This window comes from Pinus tabuliformis, chromosome X (assembly GCF_031772625.1).
Source record: "Pinus tabuliformis cultivar Carrire ecotype Pingquan chromosome X, CPIR1, whole genome shotgun sequence".
In the NCBI taxonomy this organism is placed as follows: Eukaryota; Viridiplantae; Streptophyta; class Pinopsida; order Pinales; family Pinaceae; genus Pinus; species Pinus tabuliformis.
In genome coordinates this window covers 1,446,409,479-1,446,424,221 of record NC_142308.1, presented here as the reverse complement: position 1 = coordinate 1,446,424,221, position 14,743 = coordinate 1,446,409,479, and positions in this window count along the sequence as shown.

The following is a 14,743-nucleotide window of genomic DNA, read 5'->3' as shown; positions in this document are numbered from 1 at the left end:
TTCTTAATGTTTTTCTCATGCGATTGTGTTTATGATAGTTGTGTATATGAACACCTAGAGGTTTTTAGGATCCATTTTAGATCATCAACACTTATAAATGATACCCTTTTTTGTCTACCCATAACAAAATGTTCACAAAAATTAAATTATATACCTTTTATCCTAGGCAAATATTTTGCTCCACCAGGATTTTTAGTCCTCTTTTAGTCAGGCTCCCAAGTGTTTTTCTCAATAAATATAAAATCTTGTAGTTTTGACTTTAATATGTAGAGAGTACCAATATTTTGCGTCCTTACAACAACTTGTGAGCCTTTTACAATTTTTCAACCTCCTTTTCCATACATTGTAAGGTAGCCTTCATCATCTAACATCCCAACTTAAATCAAATTCATTCCAAGATCTAGTACATATTTGACCATCCTAAGAAATAAATTGTAGCCATCTTCTATATTTATTAGTACATCTTATACTCCTTCATTATTACAAAGAATTTTATTACTGAGGTGGACCTTTCCGATATTTCCATATTTATAAGGAATAAAACTTTCTCTACTTGGGGTAGCATGGTAAGAGGCTTTAGAATCTAAAATCCAATCACTACCATGACAAGAAGTATAAAGATATTCATTTTCATAAGAAACAGTAATTAATACCTCACGATTTGGTGCAACAATAATAGTTTCAGCATTTTTGTTGTTGTTGGTTTTCTTTTCCTCATTTTTCTCTCCTTTTAATATATTGCAATGTTTTTTTATATGATCAGGCTTCCCACAATGGTAGCAGATTACTCTTCCCTACCTAGACAATTATATGCCTCTAGAGATGGAATGCCTTGATTTCCTTCTATATGGTAGTCTTCCATGGTCACCTAGCATTAATGCCTCCATATTTGGCATTTCCTCCTTCATATAATTCCTACACATTTCTCCATTTAATAAACTATTAAAAACATCTTCAAAACATCATTATGTTTTGGTGTTGCATTACTTATTATTGTAATCAATTTTGTAATATTTCTAATGGAAATTTTATAATGATAACAAAGTCATGCAATGACAACAACACAAAAAAATTTAAAAATGCATACACATACTAGAAATATCTCCAAGTCCACAAACTAGCCAAGATTTTATTAATAATAGTGTTGTGTACAAATGAGTTGGAGAAAATGCACCTGGGGTTTCATAAGGAAAGCTACAGGCACCAAGTGATGAATACAAGAAATCTCAACAACTATAATAGCAAGCTCCTCTAGAAAATTATGTTGTTGCTCCAAAACTACATTTGTTGCTTGACTTCACCCCCTGATTTTCCCACTCTAGAGTGCCCAGAAAATTCTATAAAATTAGGAGAGTTCTCCCTGCAAAAAACTCATAAAAACCCAAAAATGGTTTGACCTATCTCCAAACCAAAGTCAAACCTAAAAAATGGTGCAAATTCCCTGGCTAGCTTGCAATTCTCCCTGCTATAAGGATTAGGATTTGAGGTCCAAATATCGTCTGAAAAACTCTATAAAATTATCTATAGATTCCCCTCAATAAACCCAAAAAAACCCAGAAAGGATTTTCATTGAATCCACCAATCCCCGATGACCCCCAATAAGTGCAAATTTCCCAACTTGGCAAGAAAAAGCCCCACAAAACTAATACTGTTGAATTAAGCCCAAATCCATCACTGGAAATCTCTCCCAAATTTAGCCAAATTCTACCTAGAGGAATACCTCCAATCTCCAACCTTTATCTCTCCTCAACCTTTATTCCTCCAACCCCTCTGCACTTCTAGAAAAGTAGAATTCTCCCAACTCAGCCCCTCTGGCTGAATTAGGGGAAAAATGTTGCAAATCCTTTTATGTTCTACTTCTTCGTAATTGATCTCCTCACAAGAAATTTGAACCACTTCCACACCCTAGAAATAAAATGTACCAGCTGAAATAACTTGAAAATATGCACAATGGAAAACCTAAATTGAGCTCCCCAAATTGCCTCACTAGGGAGACACTCGAATTTCTCTGAAATGAGGGTGGAATTCCCACTCGGAAATTCCTTGTGTTGAACAACATGGTTTTCTTGGCTAAGTAGCTCAAGAGAACTAATATTGAATTGCCAAATGATCAAAGATACCAAATGGAGGCCTCCAAACTCTATTTGTAATTGCTAGTCCTCTCCCTTGGTGGTCCCCACCTTCCACTAATAAAATATTACTTTTCCACCAATCTTCATTAAAATAATAATTTCCACTTTTCTCCCACAAAATTATATTTTCTCCTTTTTATTTAATATCACTGAAAATTGGAAAAACTCCTTAGTGAATTTAGCACTCACAAAAATTTGGAACATTACAGCCCTCCCCGCTCAAAATTGCTTGCCCTCAAGAAATATCCCTCTGCTCCAAACATTGGCCTAGCCAATGTAAGGGTCCCAAATGTGAGACTGAACCACTCCTCATTGTTGAAAATCTTGCCATAATAGTGAGGATCCCCATGTCAATAGAGAATCACAATATTCCAATGGAATATATGAATGATCTCCCCTTGTAGAAAGTAGCTTACCCCTGAGGGTAGATGAACCGCCAAATCTTGTTGTACCCAGATCCCATGCTAGTCTCAGAAGGGTGCCACCATGCTAATGTTGCGCCACTCTGACTATGACAAACTTCCCATCATGCTTAGACTATATCCTCCCCTCCCAAAACCTGATGGTGAGATATTTGTGAAGGCCAAGCTTATCCTGCCCAAGAATCTCCATGATGTCAATGTCTACCCATCCACTGTCAATCTCAATCTTGAGCAGCAACAGGATAAATATACATCACCATGTAATGGGGGTTTTAGCAATCTCTCTTGCATCACACCCAAGGTGTACTAGATCACTCTCTCCCATGAACTTACTCATCATAGAATGGAGTTTCCTATTAATCAACTCAATCCCTAGATCCCATAACTAGACTTGTTGCAACATAACTCTAGCAACTGTTGGAATCTATTTCTTCCTTGTCCCTAATCCCTACATTAAACTAACACAGAGGCCCCATATATCATGGAGTAATTAGATGCATGCTAAACTTCCATGTGCATGCCACTGCGTAGTACCTATGATTGTTGGAAGCCACATGTGCCAAAGAAATACCCCCTGAAGGTAGCCAATAAATGGGTATCTGATACTCGTAGTCGACTTAATGTATGTAGACCCATCCTGTTCCTGCCAACCATCACCACTGAGTCTGCCGTCCACCCTCTCAATAATGTGCCAATATAATGTCTTAAGGTCAAAGACATATTGGAAAGTTGCCTCAATCGTAAACAGTATCCCCTGCTCATGCATGGTCCTGACATGCCCTATTGAAAGAGTGAAACATGTCTCCCTCGTGACCTGCTCCCAAGGTGTAGTCTAACTAATGAATGATATTCCACCCTTGCGGATGATCACCTCATCTGCCAACCTTTGGTTGTCAACTCGTGCATCGACCCCATGGCACCATTGATAAGTCTCTCCCCTAATGCATTGATTGTCATCCCAATATCTAGGGTGAGCTCCCTGTCGCCAGTTTCTGACGCCCAAAGTGTCAAACGAAAACATCCTAATCATCTATGATTGTATGTAATGTATAAGAATGAAGAGCATGTGAGTCCCCATGGATACCATCGAGTATCACTCATCTACATCCCTGTCAATCCTCGGTGAAGTACACCCAAAGGTATGACCGATGTCTCTGTCCATAACTCTTCTTGGAGGCAACCCTCCAAGACCTCGCTGTGCACCACCATATGCCCCCGCATTCCACCGAGTATCCCTGTAGTCCTCGACCAGGCATTGTACCATGCAGCCTATACCTATACACCACTGGATACCCCGCGCTACTCATGTACCATCTTGTACCATCTTGTATCCTGCCTGTGTCACTGTATCTAGATCTCCTCATGTGTACATGATGCGATGTGAGTCGCTTAATGCAAGCCAACATGCTACATCAAACAACCATGCATATCCATGCTCCTCTGCAGGCGACTGCTCATCACTGCATACCTTTATACAACCTTTGATGCTAGGTTCTAAAATTGGGTTTGTATGCATTAGGTCACAACCCTTTGCATAGGATTGGACTCTGTGACATATCCTTGTGCACCCTTGGGTACCACTGCCTACTGTCATACCACCCTGTATCATATGCCATGCTGCATGTGCCAACGCATCCACCACTCTGCTAGTAATCCCTCCATGATGTGGGCTACATCTCCCAATCTTCCTTGAAAGACCTAAGTAGTCTGACTCCTCACATTCCAATGGGAATGACACTATTTTGTCTATACTCAATATCTCTAGTGTCCAATATACCAATGAGAGAGCACCGTATCCATCTAATTCCCTATCTAGTGGTCTACCGATGCAACCTCCTCCTACCAGCTCTTGCCAAAGTAGGCTAATCAACCTGTGACTCAATGCACAACCAATATGACATGACAACTCATGAAATATGCCTACTCCTCTGCCAATCCCTCCTCTCACTAGTGTTGTTAGGAACTCTGAAGGGGATATGAAAAGGTGCATACACCCAACCACCGATTCCATCACATAGCTACTACCATGACCTACCGACTCCATGATGTGATGGAGAATCCCACTTGGATCCCAACAACAGTCTAGCCCTCGAGCCCCTATAGTAATCTACAACCTCCACTGAGGTGTGGCCATGGATGCATCCAACCTCCTAGCCATCTCCACTAGATACCAACTTGATATCTCTTGCCATCCAACCACAAGGGAAGGATCATGAGCATAAAATCCCATACATGGAACTAACCCTCCATCCTGCCAAGGATGCACCCTACACAACTCATGTCACCTCATCTCACCATCTCGGTCAAAACATAAAATATGTCGAGGTGACTCTGCCTCTTCCTCTCCAATGTGTAGTGGTAACCTGCTAGTGCTATCGGCCTGTAATGTTTGAGTAGGGTTGCCCCATCACTCCAATGTTCACTCCAACTAAACCATTTGGGAACCCAACCATTCCAAAACGTGAGTCAGTTTGGCTACTGACTCAACACAAACTACTCTCATGCCCTCAAATTCCTTGTTCTATTGTAGAATGGCCTCTCGCATTGTCGTGTCCTTCTTTCTCAGTGCTAGAAGGCTAGCATGGAACAGATGAAAGTGTGGACGGAATTTATCCTCTGTAAACTCGGTCACCGATTTGGACCCCTCCTTCTCTTCTAGTACCTCCTCAATGACAAGTATGCCTCCAGGCACCTCATTAACCTGCTGTGGGCATCCATCCTCTCGAAACTAGGTCATAGCGCTGGGTACCTCATCAATTGTTGGCATCTCATCAATAGATGGCCCTCCCAGTCTATGCTATACTCCCACAACTGAGGTGTCAGATGGAGCTACCAAAGAGGCCTCCAGAAATGGTGACTCCTATGCCACACCAAGTATATCGATGTGCCCCTCACCATCCTACGTGTCCTCCTTCTCAACCTCCTCCTTGAGCTTTTGACATCTAAAGCCTAATCTCCACCGATAGAAATGCCTCTTGGTCTCATCCTCTATCTTTCCGTGTCCTATACACTCCCTTTGAGGGGGTCAGGTGTCCTTTTGGTCAAATCTCTCGACGAGCCTCTATGTGAACTCTTTGCAAGGTGTAATAGTACATGACCCTGTTAACACCCAGGTTGTTCCCTTTGACTCCCAAGGGAATATGGCTAGGGTAACCACTAACCAATCTTTGGATCACAGTTCCTAGCCAAACTGTAATCAGAGAGGGCTCTCTCTTTATAATTTGTCTCTGTTTTGATGGTGTTTTAGGCTAGTTATTATGCTCAGGTTTTGGTTTATGTTTTGGTTGAAGGACTTCTTTCAGGGCTTAAGGTGTAGTGTTCAGAGAATAGTATATCATTGGGCAATGGAGTCTAGAGTTATGAAATGCTTTGCAATGCAGGAGTGGTGATGTTTGGACTGCAGGGCCTATTGTGTATCTTTAGACAAACAAATTTAAACTTAAGTGGTGAAGCATGGTCTGCCAACAGAAAGCAATTAAGAATTTTCTATTGAGCTGGTGATATGAAAGTGAAACATGTTGCACAGGAGCAAACTCGAATTCCTGAAACAAAGCTCACTGTGAAAGATATATTCTGAAAAGTGCAGCAATTAAGAATTACACTTATCAAGATTATAGCTGAAGAAAAACATTGATTAACAACACAGATTGAACTCAGGGTATTCCTTGAATAAGTCCTGAAAGTTATTCTTTTTCCTTATTGCTAAACGTTTAGAAATTAGAAACACATATGGGTTGTAAAAGATTAATGCACATAACAAAGAGAGTTACAGAAACTTATTGTATTGTGAAATACACAGGAATCCTGCAGTTTTCAACAGACACCAGAACGCATTCAACACTTCAGAAATCCGAGAAATTCCATCACTTTCTTTATTAAACTCTGAAAGGATTACAGCATAAGAACTTCTTTAGGAGAATTCAACAACAACCCTTTGCAAAAACATGCGAAGGGGACTTTATAGAAATGTTTATACAAAATATCTCAGGCATTGAGTCATCTAAGAGAGAAATATCTTCATTACTTCGTACAGAAAAGTAGAAAAGAAGTTATTGCAGCTTTGAATGCAACATGACTGCTCTTTAAGTCTGTCAGAGGATATTTTTACCTTTGGAGGTCACTGAGTTGGTTGGAACGCTTTGCTTTAATGCTGGAAAATGTGCCTTTACGTTTGCTGCGCTGTATTTTCTCGGCCCTGCCACCTGTGACTGCGCTTGCTGCTGTGGCGACCGAATAGCCCTGCTGAGTTGGCTCAGCCTTTCATCTTTCCTTTGTATGTTGATTTTATTAAGCTGTGCTTTGCATAACAATTCATATTTTTATAAACAAAATTTGGTGAATGGCTCACTACTTACAAAATTGTTTGTATTGCTTTGGTCCACCAGTCATGTGTAGGTAATTAATGCCTGAGGATTGCATCTATAGTCTCCTCTGCCTCTGTATACTTATAAAAATTGGGAGGGGCCTCAAACAGGTGTTTGATTTCATTCATTATAAAAAATAGATTCTCTACTCTGTTATAGAGAGTCTGTCCTGTGGCTGGCCCTGTTTCCTCTGAGGTGCTGGGCTTCTCATTGATCTGACTAGTGGTAAATGTGTTGACCCTTTTGGCGTATTGGTCATGTGTGAACAATCTCCCTGCGCTGTTCAGTAAGCTAGGGAGCCCTCTGTTTTCTAACACCTGAAACTTTTCCAAAAACCTGTTCACCTCAGTCTGCATATCCTGGGTTCTTCTTTCCAATGTCTGCACTAAGTTTCTCAGTGTGAGAACCCTTTTCATCAACTGAATGTGCTCAGTTCTGTTTGGAATTCCCATGGCAGCCAACTGAGTGCTTGTCCTATTGTTAAGCACATTGATCATTCTGGTGGCTATCTCAGGCATATTGCTTAGAGCAGCTCTTGCTCTCTGAATTTCAGTGTGTGCTTTTGGAATGAGGTCCAACTGCTCATGAATGGTTTCAATATATTTCCATTGCTCATTGATAGATTGACCAATGTTAGCCCACAGCACTATTTTAAGCTCAGCCACCACCTTATCTAATTTGAGCTCATTTTCTATCTCTTTGATTTTATCTTTGAGGGCTTTTATCTCCCTACCCTTTTCTACCACAGACTGCTTGGATTTATCATATCTATCATTCACTTTGGCCAATTTATCCCTGGTCTCATTCAGCTTTGTCATTTGAGCTTCCAGGGCCTGGATCTCATTCCTCAGCTTTTGCATGTCCAGGCTTGGGGCCTGCTCTGTTGCTGGTGGTGCTGCTGAGGTGGATGTTGCTGCTTGTTCTGGCTGTTGAGGAGGAGGAACAGTAGGTGGAGCAGTTTCCTCAAGATTTATCACTTCAGGAGGAGGCTGGGAGGTCTGTCCTTCTTCTCTTTGTCTCAAAGCTGCCTGTAATGCTGCCTATGCAGCCTCTGATTCTCCCAGCTTTTCTTGTGCCTGGATGAGCTGTTTGTAGAGAGACACCATCAAATCTGTGGCTTCTTTATCATGCCTCTGCTGGGCAACCTCATCTGTTTGAGGGTGGATTGTGGCTGGCATTTTTATCTTTTTCTTCAAAGCAGCCATGTCTGCATCCCTTAACTTCAATATCTCCTGGATGCCCTTGATATCTTTGGGATCATGCCCAATTTCAATAATTATATCTTCTAAGGACCTAATTCTGTTGTCCTTAGCCTGTGATGATGCCCTTTCCAACTCAAGTTGGGCAGTTGTATTATTAAGGCTATTTTCCAGCCTGTAGTTGTCCAAGGTTTTGTCTGCCAAGGAGGCATAGACCATCTCACCTGTTTGTTTGTGCAACTCAATTTTATCCATTGGGTGGATGTCTTTGGCAAGGACCTCAAGATTGGTCCTTATATAATCTGCATGAGTTTGGGGTTGTGCCACAGCTAGTAAGGAATGACTCATGATCATCTTTCCTTCAGTGACATCAAAAGCAGACATCAGTCTTTGCTGGTTGGTGGGAGCCATCTTTAGCAAATGATTATACAGCTGTATTTTTATGGGCTCACTCCTCTTCTTTATGTCTATGAACTGCTGCTTGATGCTCAGTTCACCCTCCCTCTGCTGGCTAGAGGAGCTGACTTCTCCTCCCACAGTTTTGTTCCGTTCCCCTTGGAAGGAACTTGCAGATACTTCCCTGCTAGGTGGGCCCATGACCAGAGACTGCCCTGTTGGCATTTCCTCATCAGAGAAAGGGTTCATTCTCTGTCTTTTCTCACCATGACTTTTTGATGTGGTCAAGGGAGTCTCTCTGTCCCTTTTTCTGCTAGTATCCTCCTTTTGTGGAGTTTGGAAGATTGATGCATCAACTGATGTTTCTTGCCTTGGAGGCACTGTATTTTGTGCCTGCTGTTCTGTGGAAATGGGGGCTTCAACTGTCCCTTCTTGCTGTGGGGGCTACTCTTTATTATGCTGCCCTTCTTCTTGCTGCATTTCCTGATGTTGTTGTTGTACCTGTTGCTGCTGTTGTTGCACCTTCTCATGCTGTGGCCGTTCAGTATCCATTTATTTTTCCTTGCCCTTGCCAGATATATCTTCAGTGGCTTTGGGTGCTTGCTGGTTTGCAGTCGAGGAGGATGCAACCACTCCCACTTGTGTGCTTGGCAGTGAAAACACCTGTGAACAAAGTTCAAGGTCAACCATGTTTTTAAGATTCCTCACTGCTCTTTGATTCAGCTCTTCTTGTGTAACCGGCTCTTCTAGGGTTCCTCTCCTCCATTTTGCTTGGTTAGCATGTTTTTCTATGTGAGGGATTTTTAGATGATCATAGCCAGAGAGCCTATATCTGAGCCTTCTCAAAGTGATGAAGTGGTTGGGGTCATAAGGTTTCCAGAGGAAACTAGTTTGAAGGCCAAGGGACTCAAGCATCTTGTCTGCTTCCTTCCAACCTTCCTCCCTTTGGTTATAGACAAAGTGGCCCAGTTGGTTCCTGACTTTCAACTGTGCTTTCTTGCCTTTGCCTGAAAAGTGAAGCACATCAACATTGCCAAACTGCCTGAAGTATTCTAAGGCAACTAGCCTCATAGGCACATATCTGGGTAGTCTGTAGGGAGGCAGTTCACATCCATACATCCTGATGACGGTATGGTGCTTGTAAAAGTACCAGTCCCCAATGCTGTATGATTTGGATAGCTGCAGGATCCTTTGCATTTCATCTGTGAGCCTTGGAGGGGGTGAGCCCATCATTATTGACATAGCTGGGTGAATGAACTGATCTATGAACTCACAATAGGTATAAGGAGTTTCACCTCTACAATGGAAAACAGATGACCAATAGACCACTGATCTTGGATTGCCTTGGGAATCCTCTCTTTTGATTGGAAAAGAGAATTTCTGATGTTGATGATATAAGATCAAGTGGTAAATGTAGGAGGTATACCTGAACACTCTTTCTCTTTCCAGGTCCATTAGTTGCTCATGTATTTTGTCTGCTATATAGGTGGCATAGTCATAGCAGATAGGAGACTTGCCAGGAGCAAACATGAGCATGATTACCAGCACAGTTTGATCAACAAACTCAATGGAGTTGTAGCCCAAAATGGGACTAATCATGTCAGCCAGGTCTCTGCCCAGTTGGTTGAGGTATACTTGATTGATAGGAGGATACTTCACAGAGTCAGAGCCAATGTATAGCTGGTTTAGTTTGGTAACCTGAGCATTTGTCATTCTGGCTCCTCGATTTATCAGGTCTACATGTGATAGAGGGACCACTTTCTTCTCAGTCCTGAAGCAGAGCATATCCCTGATAGCTTCTGGGGTGACATAAAACACAGCTGATCCTGAAGGTTCAAGAACTGCCCTCTGAGTGGGGTCATAATTTTCAGCACACAGATGGATCAACTCAGGGAATTGGTTAACTTGAGGGAGTTTGAAAATAGGGAAAAATGAGCCCCATATCCCCAGCACATCTGTTCCAGCCTCATGCTTAGCCTTCAGTTCATTGAGCAGGTGGATGTGGAACTTAGTACCCATCAGCATTTCCTCTGAAATCTGATAGTCCATGTCTGCCAGAGACTGCCATTCCAATTGTCTCTGAGGGGCATTTAATGGAGCAATGTTTAATGCTATTGGAGCCACTGGTGGATCCATAACTTTTCCTAGGATTTATGAATAGAGTTGTTATGCAGAGCAACCCAAAGAGTTTTCTTTGAGGGAGAAATGTGAATTGTATGGAACAGAGAGTGAGTGAGGCAGTTGCAGCAATTGAAATACTGCTTAAAAGGACTGACAAAACAGTAGCAGGTCTGAGCAAAGTGTTTTCTGTGGTGAATTTGGTCAGTTAAGGTACCTAGTTCACGACTGCGCGAACTAGCTGCGAATTTCAACTCAATTTGTCAAATGCGGCCCTGCAGGAGTTTAATGGCTTCACTGGCTGGATATAAGTGCAGGTCACAGTGCGTTTAACGGTGAAAACAGAGTTTTAAAGTCTGTTAACAGTTTATTTGCGGAATTATGGATAAAACCAGGTTTATGGGATGATTTTGAAGAATACCTGGTGAATTCGTCGGCAAGAGTTGCGAATGCAGGTGCAATGGAGGCTTTGGCGGTCTCGGAATCGCCTTTAGCAGGCTGGTGTTGGTTTGGATGTGAGCAGCATGCAGAAGCAACAGTAGTGTTTTTTGCCAAAAGTGGAAAAAACACGAGATTTTGGCCTAAAAATGGATTTTTGGCAATATTGGCGCGTTTTTGGGATGACGTCATCGGGTGGGGTCGGAGTTAGATGACGTCATCGGGTGAAGTGGAGAGCTGCTATTGGTCCACGGGGATGATGCGGTGGCAGACACATTGGCACGGGGGCGGACAAAACAGTTGACGCGATGGCGGGGTGGCAATGACATGGGGATGACGTTCGATGAGCGGATAGATAGAAACCGGAAACGGTTGGTGGTTTTATATCGCACCGCTATAGCTACGGAGGTGGAATGTGTTAGGCGTACCTCCGATGCATTGTGGGGAAGGCGCGTGGCGGGCACCTGACGTCACCTTCTGACAGATATCGGAAGGTATCTGTCGAACGTCGGGGCCGCTCCGATATCAACGAGGGCCGTCGGATCACATGGGTCCGATCCGACGGTTGACGGAAGGGTGATGTGATCGGACAATACGGATGGGGGGGCGGGATTAGTTTATTATTTGTTTTGGAAGCTGCGCCCGGCGGAAAACATTAGGATATGAGTTTTTGTAAAGTTTTTCAATGTATTTTGAAAAATCAAACATATGCGCCGAAACTTTGGATAAGCGGCAAAAGGTGGGTTTTTTTTTGGGTTTTTTCACAATTTCAAAGGGGTTTATGGGTAGGAGGGGGTTTTTATAAGGTTTTTCTTTACAAACGGAGGTTTAATGGGTGGAATGACTTTAAAGAAGGGAGAGAGGTGAGGTTTAGGTTCATCAAAGTGACCAGATGCCAATTTGATCCCTGACAGAGGATTTATTGGCTATAATGCCAAGGGGAGGGATATTTATACAAAATTTTGGGGTTTATACACCATGGTGTTAATAATAGTAGGGGAAGGGTAACATAGGGGAATTACATAATAGAGTTAGAGTTAATATGGGGAAACTGTGAATGAGGGGGGAAATCACTAGGTTTATTTGAAACTTACTTAGTTTTAGGGAGTAGATCAAAATGAAAAGAATTTTTAGACAAGAAATGTGGCTACTAAAAAGATTAAGAACCACCATGAAACCATAATTTCTTCCATGAATCTCAACTGATGAGGGAGTGTTAGTAATGAAATGGAAAAAGGGGAAGAAGGGAGGTTAGACATGCTTCTTTGCTTGCTGCAACTTGATGAAGAATGACTCCATCTGAATTCATTGATTTTGCTTTGGTCAACAAAGTTAGCACACATGCAACTTATAAGAAATGACCTTTCTGCAACCCCAACTGCCTACCCATCTATATTCCTAGCATTTTTTATTTCTTCTTGGAGGGTGCACTTGGACTTGCAGACCCTTACTTGCCTTTTCTTTTCTTTGGCTTTTTCTTTTGTTTTTCAATCTACTTGTACCCTTATTTCTTCCAAGGTCCCAGATTAAGCTGTTGGGAGCCTTTTCTTCTCTACCTAAACTACTTGTCTGCCAAGATTAAACAGTTTGGACAGACTTCTTTCTCTATTCTACAACTGAAAATTCAAAACATGGCATGATCCAGTTTAGACTGATGGACCATCCATCAAAATTTGAGTCCATATCAAGCTATAAGCACAGATTGTATTCTTATGGAAATATGTGATCTTTGCATCATCAAAGCAGAGCATATTTGGACCTTTTCATTGCCAATCATGAAATATGAAACCTATTGGTATAGGTAGCTAACAGACCCAAAGGGATCAGCCCTTGGTACCACCATTCCAGAAGATCTCCATCCAAGTGCAAAGTGGCATGTCTAATAGCTTCTACCTCCCACATGGTGTTTAGCTGGAAATATGTGTCCAATTCTTGTACCCATTTTCTGACAGAACTCCTAGTTGAACCATCAATGTGGGTGAGGGTTAGTTTTCCCTTAATGATACTCACTCTACCTTGAGGCATGGGTTTGTCTATAGTTTCCCCATCATATTGCATACATGCCCAAATCTTCCATGATCTTGCTAGCTACTCCACAACTAGCTAATATCATACTCTAATACCACTGTAATATTCCTATTGGAAATTTTATAATGATAACAAAATTGTGCAAAGACAATAACACAATATTTTTCAAAAATGCATACACATAAACTAGAAATATCTCCAGATCCACAAATATGCCAAGATTTTATTAATAATAGTGGTGTGGTATAAATGAGCTAGAGAAAATGTACCTGGGCTTGCAGAAGGCAAGATACAAGCACCAGGTGATGAATACAAGAAATCTCAACAACTATAATATCAATCTCCTCTAGAAAACTGCATTTTTGCTCCAAAATGACACTGTTTCCTAACGTCGCCACCTGATTTTCCCACTCTTGATTGCCCTAAAAATTCTATAAATTTAGGAGGGTTATCCTTGCGAAAAACATCGAAAAACCCAGAAAGGATTTGGCCTATCTCCAAGCCAAAGTAGAACTCACAAAATGGTTCAAATTCCCTAGCTAATTGGCAATTTGCCCTACTATAAGGATTAGGATTTCAGGTCCGAATATCACCTGAAAAAGTCTATAAAATTATCTATAGACTCCTCTCAATAAACCCACAAAAACCCATAAAGGGTTTTGGCTGAATCCACCAATCCCGGGTGACCCCCAATAAGTGAAAATTGCCCAATTTGGCGAGAAAAATCCCCACAAAACTAATACTATTGAATTAAGCCCACATCTATAACTATAAATCTCTCCTAACTTTGGCTAAATTCTCCCCTGAGGAATACCTCCAATCTTTGACATTTATCTCTCCTCAACCTCTATTCCTCCAACCCTTGTGCACTTCCAGAAATGTAGAATTTTTGCCCCAAGAATTCTCTCAACTTAGCCCTACTAATCACCACAAAATCTCTGGCTAACTTAGGGGGAAAACCCTGAAAATCCTTCAATATTCTACTTCTTCGTAATTGATCTCCCCACAAGAAATTTGATCCACTTCTGCACCTTGGAAGAAAAACATACCAATTGAAATAACTTGCAAATATGCCCAATGGAAACTCTAAATTGAGCTCCCCAAATTGTCTCACTAGGGAGACACTCGAAGTTCTCTGAAATGAGGGTGTAATTCCCGCTCGGAAATTCCTTGTGCTGAAAAACATGGTTGTCTTGGCTAGCAGCTCAAGAGAACTAATGTTGAATTGTCAAATGATCAACGATACCAAATGGATGCCTCCAAGCTCTATTTATAATTGCTAGTCCTCTCCCTTGATGGTCCCCACCCTCCAATAATAAAATATTACTTTGTCGCCATTCTTCATTAAAATAATAATTTCCAATTTTATCCCACAAAATAATATTTTCTCCTTTTTATTTAATATCACTGAAAATTAGCAAAACTCCTTAGTGAATTTTGAACTCACAAAAATTGGGAACATTACAGAGTTTTTCCAACTATTTGACATCGAGCCTAAGAGTAACAAGGCTTTGATCTCATCGTCAAATGGAATTTTCAATGAAGTGAGTTAATTTAATATTATGTGAAAATTATTTAAATGTTCAAATACTAGTCTCCCTTCCTTCATTTTGATGTTAAACAACCTATTCAAAAAAAAATTGTTG